Source organism: Octodon degus, unplaced genomic scaffold (genome assembly GCF_000260255.1).
Source record: "Octodon degus isolate 3935 unplaced genomic scaffold, OctDeg1.0 scaffold00020, whole genome shotgun sequence".
Taxonomy (NCBI): domain Eukaryota; kingdom Metazoa; phylum Chordata; class Mammalia; order Rodentia; family Octodontidae; genus Octodon; species Octodon degus.
This window is the reverse complement of record NW_004524596.1, coordinates 13,327,311-13,337,345: the sequence shown is the minus strand read 5'-3', so window position 1 is coordinate 13,337,345 and position 10,035 is coordinate 13,327,311. Positions and strand designations below refer to the sequence as shown.

Genomic DNA, 10,035 nt, shown 5'->3' with positions numbered 1-10,035 from the left:
TTTTTTAAGGCAGAGTCTTGCTATGTAGTTCAGCTGGCCTTGAACTCACCAAAATCCTCCTTGCCTCAGTGTTGTGGGTGCTGGGGTTACAGGTGTGTGATACAACACTTTTCACTTACATCCTATCATTAAGCTCCTGAAAAACATGCTACATAGACAAAAATCACAACCCTAGAGATGTCATTTTTCCTATAACAGGTCAGTAACTGTTCCCATCACTGACAATAAGACAAATTCCTTACTAGTCAGTGGATAGCTTCCAATGTTTCTCTCTTTTCCCTAAGTAGCAGAACATATCTGACAGGATCTTCTGCTCACAAAGATGCAAAACCAAGTTTTTTACTTACAAGAAATAAATCAGGGCCAGCAAGATAGCTCAGCAGACTAAACACCTGCTTAGCAAGCACAGGGACCAGTGTTTGATCCCCAGTCCCGCATGGCACCTCAGCCAAGCCGTGGCAATCAAATCCAGGCGTGGTGGTGCATGCTGGTAATCCCAGTGCTGGGGAGGCTGAAAACAGGAGGATCACTATGAGTCTGAGCTGCGTAGTAAGAGCCTGTACAAATACGTAAATGAAAAAAAAGAGAGAGAGATAAAACACTGAAATTTGAAAACTTGAAAGTATGTATTTTCATATGATATTTGTTTCCTAGGAAACAACACTACTTTACATCTCAAGCTCTTTAAAACAGTCTGGGAAATAAGTATGTATTGTATGCAGATCGAACTTTTGGAAAATTTCATTATCACAAAAATTTAACAAATGGTTTTTTATCCTAACACTGATTCAACTACTTTATTAAATAACTGAAGTTGACCTACATGGCATTATTCTTTATGGAAAAAGCAGACAATGCTGAAAATTTTTCATCTTTCAATCAGATTTTTAAAGATCCCATGAGCAATGTACTATCTGCAAGAAGATTCCAAAACGACTAATCAAAGATATTAACCTATTCAGTCAAAAGAGATCAAAAGTTAGCCAGGAGGTGGCACAAGCCTGTCACCCCAGCATCTGAGAGGCTCAGCCTGAGCAATTAAGTAAAAATTCAATCCCAGCCTGTATCAAAATTTAAAAAATAAAATGGGCTGGGGCAATAGCTCAGTGAAAAGGTCCTGGATTCACTCCTCAATGGGGGAGGGGTGTAAAAGAGATTATGAAGCTCAAGTAACTTTTTCTGTAATTGTTAGGTCAGATGCTAGGACTAACGAGATGCTCTGCCATGTTGCACATCTTATGACTGTCCAGCACATGCTACCAAACTAAACAGTCATCAAATCTACTCTATTTTCTTCAGTTTTGAGTACAAGAAAGTGAGATGTGAGGTAGTTTAGACTGTCTACCTGGTGGGGGGGGGAGATGGCTTAGTAGAAGAAGTGCTTGCCTGGCAAGTGCAAGGGCCTGAGTTCAAACCCTGGTTCCCCCCCCCCCAAAAAAAATTGTCTACCTGGGGTCTACCCAGTTTCTAGGAATCTTGCCTCATATCCCTTAACTAATCAATCCTCTTAACAACTCTAAAATAAAAAATAAAGCGCAAGGGCCTGAGTTCAATCCCCGGTTCTGCCAAAACAATAAAATAAAAAATAAAATTCTGCTAATGCGATGTATCAGATATATCCTACAAGAAAACCTTAAAGCTGCCAAAATAAAGAGCAGTATTCAATTTCATTCCAATGCTCCCTGGCAAGCGCAAGGGCCTGAGTTCAATCCCCGGTTCTGCAAAAGAGAAAAACAAAACAAAACAAAACATTCCAATGCTGATACTAGACCACTAAAGTACAAAAAAAAAAAAAAAAGAAGAAAAAAAAAAATCAAGCACTATGTTAAGGCTGTGGAAATAGCTCAGTGGTCTAAGCACCTGCCTAGGCAAGCACAGGGACTGCGGTTCGATCCCTGGCATGCCACGCCAGTCCTGCCTCCAGGAACACTGAGCTGGCGGGCATGGTGGGGCACACCTGTAATACCAGCACTGGGGAGGCTGAAATCAGGAGGATCACTACGAGTCCGAGCTGTGTAGTGAGACCCTGTACCAAATGTTAAAAAAAAAAAAAAAAGTACTATGTTAAGAATTGCTTGAACATCCCAAAACACCATGTTCTCTTAAATTCTCTTTCCACTAATCTTTTTCTGTTTTGGTTTTTTTTGGTTGCTTTGGTTTTTTGAGACAGGATCTCACTACGTTAATACAAGCTCGCCTTCAACTCACTATGTAGCCCAGGCTGGCCTCAAACTCTTGGCAACCATCCTGCCTCAGCCTCCTGAGTGCTGGCATTACAGGCATACACCACCACCCACAGCTCCCACTAATCCCTTTTTTTTTTTTTTTTGCACACTTTAACCCACTATCTGAATAAATTTCCCTATTAAAATTATTAAACAAAACATTATTGAGATTTTTTTTTTGGGGGGGGGGGTGGAACCAGGGACTGAACTCAGACACTTGGGCTTGCCAGGCAAGCACTTATTCTATTGAGCCATCTCCCCGGCCCCAACATTACTGAGACTGCACTGGCTAATTTTCAACTTATTTCCCTTAAAATAAATTCTGAAGAGCACATGTAAATATCAGGTATTGTATTTTAATAAGTTAATTTTGGCTGGCACTGTGACACACATCTATAAATCCCAGCACTGGAGAGTAAATCTAGAGGATCAAGGAGAGTCTGAGGCCAACCTGGATTGCATAGTGAGTTCAAGGCCAGTGTAAACTACGTAGCAAGACACCGTCTTAAAAAAAGTTAATTCATTTTATTACTATCATATGAAAGGCCACCTTTTTATATTTTACTATTTATGCTGGGTAATGTCCCAGGATACTTTAGTTATTATTTATAAATACTCGTAAGATAGAGTACTTGTATAACACAAATGTGGAAAACAAAGTAACACTCACTCCCAGTATTATACACAACAAATGTCAGCTAACATAGTACAAGGGTATGTCTGCAATCCATTGGTGGATCAACTAGGTTTCTTTTGTTTTTGTTTTGTTTTGGTACCAGGGACCAAATTCAGGTCTTTGTGCTTGCAAGGCAGATGCTTAAACCACTGAGATATCTCTCCAGTCCTCACTCAACTAGTTTTTAATGAATCTCCATTTTTAGTGACAATATCGCTAATTCTGCCGAGACAGCATCACAACTTAACTCAAGTCCTCCTAAAAATGGTGCACTATAAGAAAATACTGTAACTTCCAACAAGAACCACTTTTTCTGGGGCTGGGGAAGATAGCTCAATAGAATAAATGCTTGCCTGGCAAGCAAAAGGTCCTGAGTTCAATCCTCAGTTCCAGGGGGAAAAAAAAAAAAAAAAAAGAACCACTTTTTCTGACCCTATGAACTAGCTGTTCTTCAAAGAACAGCTATTTAGACACTACACCATTCCTGCAGATGATGTAATCTTAAAGGACTTAGTAATTATAATCCGTGACTTACTAACATAAAACAGCTTTTGCTGACATGACCACCAGACAAACTGAAAAGCTTGCTCACCTATTCCTAGAGTCTTCAGAGAAACCAGACACCCAGGGTAAGAACCAAGGGTAGAGAAAGCTCTGCTAGTCACTTCTGAGCATAATCACAGCAACAAATCCATATGATACTCTACAAGAAACTAGGAAAATATTAACTAATGGCCATGAAAGCTCAAATAAAAAAACATACTACTGCTCCATGCTAACGCAACAGCATACAGGAGCACTACAGAAACTGCTACAAGACTTTAGAAGAACAAAAAACGAATGAAGAGGGAAAACACAAACAACCATTAAAAAAAAAAAAAAAAAAGACAAAGAAGTCACTGAGAGAAAGAGACAAAATAAAAAAATAAAAATAAAAATCCCTGGGGAAAAAAAGTCCTAAATACACTTAAAAAGTTTTATTGTAACAACACTGTCTATTTGGGAGGCTTCAAGAAACATTTATCTAACGATTACCATTTTATTATTTCAACCTTTTCTAAAAGCCTGTACTGTACACGCAGAAATGTCTTGTCATAATTAGAAGGACTAGCATTACTAGTTAGAAATGCTCTATTTAAAAGTAGGCCAACAATAGGAACTTCGCTATTACACAAGAGAAAGTAAATGAAATAATATCTACTAGCATTCGGCGTCGACCACATGTTTCTCCCATCTCTGAGAACATACTGTGACTTACACTGAACAATTTACCACTTCTCCATCCATGCAGTAGCTCAAATAAAAAGAGTTCCTGTGTTAATCCCACAATAAACCTCAGTAATTCTCACATCACAGTAGATGTAAACGTTTAGCAGAAAAAGAATGATTTTCCCAAAATAGCTACATAACACTAAGACTACTCAAATTCCTAAATAATCCTTTCATAACATTGCTGCCAACTTTATTTTGACATATAAAACATGTATTAAGCCTATTTTTAAAGTTCTTTAACTGCGACTTTATTCAAACAGCTTCTGAGTTGTTCATGTATTTTTTCCAGTTTTCAAGTCGTTTTGGGGTGGCTTGGATTCTAATGAATTTGACTTGCTATCAAATGTTTAAAAGGCATTTTTGTCAAATAACATGGGTAAACAAACGATCTGCTGAAACTCCTTGTAGAGGTCATGTAACTAAATAAAAAAAAAAAAAAATGAAGCAACTGTTTCCAATACTCACTAAAACCTTTGTTTTATAAATTATTTCCGTGTTATTTTCACTCTACGATTAAAACGATGTTATACTCACAAGGCAAGAAAGTGATCTACCATATAAAGTTGATCGGTCTACTCTTAAAGGGCCTCGGACAGATTGGGGGTACTGAGGACAGCCAGTTTCAATTAAGAACTTCACTGCTAGGAAGAATGACATCCTTTTAAAAAGTCGACGCAGGGAAAGCAAGCGAGAAAAGCCAGGAGTTCAACACGAAACAAACGATTTAAAGCTACCACTGAGAAAGGAGACAGGGAACCCCACAGAAAAGCAAGATTTAACAAGGAAGTAAAGCGGAGCGCAGAGCGGGGCAGAAGCCGACTAGGGAACAAGGGGGAAAGGTGGTGTTTTCACATCACGCATGCACCAGCAGGGCAAGAGCCCGGGCCCAGGGCAGCGCCGGCGCTCCCGCAGGGTGTCTGCAGCCCGGACTGGGGACGGGCAAGCAGTAGAGTCCAGGCGTTGAAGCAAACTCCACTCCCTCTCCGCACCTCTCCCGGCCTGGCGGCGCGCGGAGGCGGCGGCACGGAGGGCCTACCTGGGAGCCAGGCCTCGCGTCCCGCTGCCCAGGCCCCCGCCGCAGCCCGAGGCCCCGACCCGACACGAGCACCGCGGAGGGCGGCCGTTCCCCCTCGGGCGGACACCGAGCGGCCTCACCTGGGCGAGCAAGGGAGGGAGGCGAGGTCTGAGGCGTCCCGTCGCGCCCGCGCTCTCAGCCCAGGCTTCCGCTGGAGGCGTGACCCTGCCTCAGCCGCCGCTCGACCCTCGGCTCTCGGCCACCGCCGCCTCCGCCGTCACCCGGGCTGTTTACACCGCCCGGCCCCTCACGCCGCCGCCGCCGCCTTCTCTCCACCCTAGAGTCGCTGCCGATACGGCCACCACCTCCGCCTCCGCCGCAGCCTCGTCTCTCTGGAGCATCTTCCAGCCACCGAACACTGAGAAACAGAGACTCCAGCCGCGCCGGCAGGAAACTCCCCCGCAACTGCTAGGCGGGGACGAGGCGGTCAGAGCACCGGCGGCTTTTCCGCCATTGAGCAGCAGCGGTTCGGCTCCTACTGCAACCCCCTCTCCGCACCCCGTCTTTCCCCGCCCTCCGGAGAATCCCGCCCCCACAGCCCACCCATTGGAGCGCCGTGCGCCCTCCTACGGCCTCCGAATTGCTAGGAAGTCTGTCAATCTCTGCTATCCCTCCCATTTATCGCCCCTGATGCAGCCAGAGTTTTCCCCTCCCACATGGCCCCGCCTCCGACCTCCTAATTTCCCATTGGACACCAGTTACCACCTTCAATTGGCAGGGTCAGCTATCCATCAAACACCGCCCACTGAGTGAGGCCCAACCCTTTATTACCATTGCCTTCATTCAGCCCCGCCTCCGCTCGGCAACTAACCTCCCGGACGTCACGGGCCAACCCACCGTGCCAGCCGTAAGTAGAGGCATCTGTCAGTCAAATTACGCCCACCTGCGCGCCGCCCCGCAGGCCGGAGCCTCAGCGACTCCTTTGTTTTATTGGTTCAAACGGTGCCCTGAACTCTCGGTCATTGGCTTGCTCGACGTGTCCATCACAGAACCAATTTCCAAGTCCGTCACACCGGCTTTTTTTAAATGAACGCTCAAAAGGCGGGGAAGTCTATCCGAAAAGCGATTGGCTAGTCTTCGAAAACGGCCAGACCCAGAGGAGTCTGTGTGGATTCTTCCCGTTCCGTGAGGACCACGTTCCTTTACTTTTGACCGCTAAGCCTTGCGTAAAACAAGCGCCATAAAGGAGTCCTCGGACTGTCGGGTTATAGGTGTGGGCGCCTACTCCCACCCAGAACCGCAAGGGGTTGGCCACTGATTGGCCCACGGAGTCGCCCTAAACCCTCATTGGAGAAAATAAATGTCTCTCTGGTGTGGAGAAGGAAGGGGAAAGTGAGGACGAGGACGAGAAGCGGGCTGAGAAGTGGTGGTGGTAGTTTTGCTTCAGAAACGGGTGGGGCACAGGCGGGCGTGGGAAGCTGGGTGGACGGGTAGGCTCTGGGGAGGTGTTGCGAGGAGAAAGGCCCGGATGTTCCCGAACAATGAAATCATCGTCGGCCAATCAGAGCCACAGAGCTGGGATACCTGCCTGACCTGTCTACCCCAGGGGAGAGTGGGCGGGAAGTTGGCCTGTCCGGAAAGGATGGAAAGTGACTTGAGCAAAGGAGACAGGTGCTCCCTTCAGGTGGATTCTGTGCTGTTAGATGGTATTTTGATTGTGTATTTGTTACCTAGTGTGCAGCCCTTGGCGTTTCCGTGTTGTGATTCTCAAGTCAGCATTGATTTTAAAAAGTCCCAGCCTTGGCTCTGCCACTCATCCATTCAAAATGAGCGCCTATTTGCCAGGCATTGAATTCTTTTGGAGCTGAAAAAAAAACATAAGTACACTAATCCCGGTTCATGATGAGCAGAGGTCACTGAAACATGCAGGGAGTGATGATATAAAGGATCCTCCCCGCAGATGACAGGAAAGCATCACAGCGACACAGGATGCTTCCAGAATAAAATAGAGTAATTCAGTAGCTAGATGAAGAAAATGAGCATGATTCCCCTATCAGTTGGACTAACTAGAAGCTGTTGTGGTTCCCCCAAAATAAAAAATGTAATGGAGGCATTTACCTTCGGATATATATTTACATTGGGGTATATATGTAGACACATTTTGTATATACATTTACGTATTTTTAAGGCAAGTGCTTTCAAAGAGGCTTCAAATTTCATACTTTGGTGTGAATTGCTTGAAGCAAGTGACAAGCTTAGAGCAAAGGAGTCAGTTTTGGGAAAGCAAATATAGAAATAAAACATTTACAGTATAGATACTGAGCATGGTAAAAAGATTGCAGTTCAGAATTTTTTTTAACCTGCTCAATTCCTTAATGTTTCTCACAGCATGGCAAATAAACATCAGAAATACCTGGGGTACAGATCCCAAGGTCCATTCATGTCTACAAGCTCAGAAAAACAAACTTTTATTTATACTTGTTTGTAATTATGCTAGGGATCAATCAAATCCAGGGAGAAGGAAATTTTTAAATGGTTCCTCGGTGACTTTTATGCATTCCAGTACTTTATAACCTTTGCCGTGGTGCAATGGAGATACCCATAAATTGAAATGCCTTTTGTCTGTTTCTTTTTTTTTTTTTTTTTTTTTGTGGTAGTACCAGGGGTCAAACTCAGGACCTTATACTTGCCAGGCAAGCCCTTATTCCACTGAGCTATCTCCCTGGCCCCTGTTTCATTTGTTTTTGAGGTGGAGGCTCACTGTGTAGATCAGACCAGCCTAAAAAACTCACTATCCTTGACCTCAGCCTCCTGAGTGCTGAGATGATAGATGTGTGCCTCCTTGCCTGACTCTTCCCTATGTCTGCACGTTCAGGGGTGGTGTCTATAAAGCAAAGCACATGAGACTGTGTCAATATCACCTCTCCATTGCCACCTTTATGAGTAGTATAAAATCATACTGTTCTTGGAAAATACTATTTGAATAATTTGTAGCACATATTTCTTCAAATCACACTCCTTTTGCCTGGCACACTTTATATAAGGGGAAGGGAGTCTGGGACCTCAGCCTCCAAAATAGGGACCGTGCTAAATAAGAACTAAATGAAAATACCTGAAGATCCCCATCTTGAAAATGTAAGCAATCACAGAAAGGCATCAGAGCAATTTTCTTGCCTTGCTTGATTTTCTTCTCTCTCCCCCTTGGTTGACCCCGAAATTATATAAAAGTTCAATCGTGTAGGTAGGCTGATGATTGTATACCATTCATCCTTTCAATCCTACTGCCAAAAAGAGGTGACAAGCCTGTCCTAGGTGCTAAGAATACAAGAGACATGAAACATATAGTTAGGTTCACTTTGTTGTGTGTTTTGATTAAAACACTAAACCATTAAAGCAGGCCCAATGACATTTACAACTGTCAAAGGAAAACAAGGGTGTCATCATAAGCATGCCATAAACATTGAGAGCCATCATAATGGGATCTACACCTAACTAGCTGTGTGAGCTACTTGCCAAACTCTGAGCCTTGCATTATTCTATAATAAAGTAGAGATAACTCCTCTAGAGTCAGAAGAGATTTAGATTTTCATAATAAAGCAAAGCAGTCAGGATATGTATATTTGCATAATTGAAATAGCACCTTAATGCAGAAAAGGTTTGATTTTTTCCCACTTTGGCGACAGTATAGATGTTCCTTTTAAAATAGGATGTCAAGGCAGAGGTAAGTCTCAATAGTAGGGTGCTTGCCTGGCATACAGGGTCTGCTCTCCAGCACAAACAAAAAGAAATCAGATAACCACTTTCCCCCAACACATTTGGGTGATCCATTTTTGCTGGTGCCCAAAGCCCATAGCTGGTCACAAGTAATCCAGTGCTGCTAACTCCACATGATTATTTCAGAGAGCAAGTAGGATATGATGCATAGAATACTTCATATGGTCACCGTGGGAATGTGAAGTTTTAGGTCATGTAAAGTCTCATTCATTGATTCTGCATGTTTGTGTCCTTGTTATACAAGGAGCTTTGATACCAAACTTAAAGCAGACTGTCTGAGGGCTGCCACTTGGAGTCTCAACCATCTTTTGCAGAAAGTTCTAGAGGTGCTACGCTCCTGAGACCTTTGCCTCTCCCCAAAGAATAAAAACGATCATATGATGGCAGCTGTGTCCAAACCCCAGGACTTGGAGATTTTGGATGACGTGGAGATGCCCTTCAGTGAGAACAAACTGGCCAAACTCACATCTGTCGAGAATGCCCTGTACACGTAAGGGATAGCAGAGGCCTCCAAGACCATGGCTTTCCTGGCTGCAACGTCCATAGACAGACCTGATGTGAACCTGGCACTGGAGGAAGAGAGGGACGCCCTCATCCAGAGGGGCTGGGAGGTCGGTCTGGCTGAGTACATCACAAAACTAAGAAGATATACTCGCCTAATTTAGACATTTCATCCAATAGGATGTAAAAATTTCTGGAAATCCTCGGTGCTGGGCACACAAATTAATTGTTTCAAGTTTTCCATGTAAAAAGTTAAGAGCCACCTTAAACTATGGCAACTGTACACTCTCGTTTTTCTGGATTTCCACAGATTCTGTGTCCGTTAAAGTTACTCATTCTGTTTTGCAAGGGAAAAAACAAACGCAGCCTGACCTAGACCATCTAGGTGTGAGGACTCTATTGCTAAGTGTCTGGGGAGCTCAGCAAGAACTGAGCCATATGTGTTAAAAATTTACCTTTAAAATCAGTATCAGAGGCATGGGAGATGGCTCAGTGGAATAAGTGCTTCCCTGGCAAGCACAAGGGCCTGAGTTCAGTCCATGGTTCCGCCAAAAATAAATAAAATAAAACCA

General features: G+C 43.9%; 1 protein-coding gene across 3 annotated transcripts in view; it reads right to left on the bottom strand.

The window, feature by feature from the left end:
* Positions 1-5,749, bottom strand: part of Ppm1b (protein phosphatase, Mg2+/Mn2+ dependent 1B) — an 83,490-nt gene extending 77,741 nt beyond the window's left edge. For all 3 annotated transcript variants that reach the window (XM_004627664.2, XM_023711298.1, XM_023711296.1), the window contains exon 1: positions 5,329-5,749. The gene's annotated coding sequence lies outside the window, so the exon portion shown is untranslated. The remainder of the gene's footprint in view (positions 1-5,328) is intronic.
* Between the last annotated feature and the right edge of the window lie 4,286 nt (positions 5,750-10,035).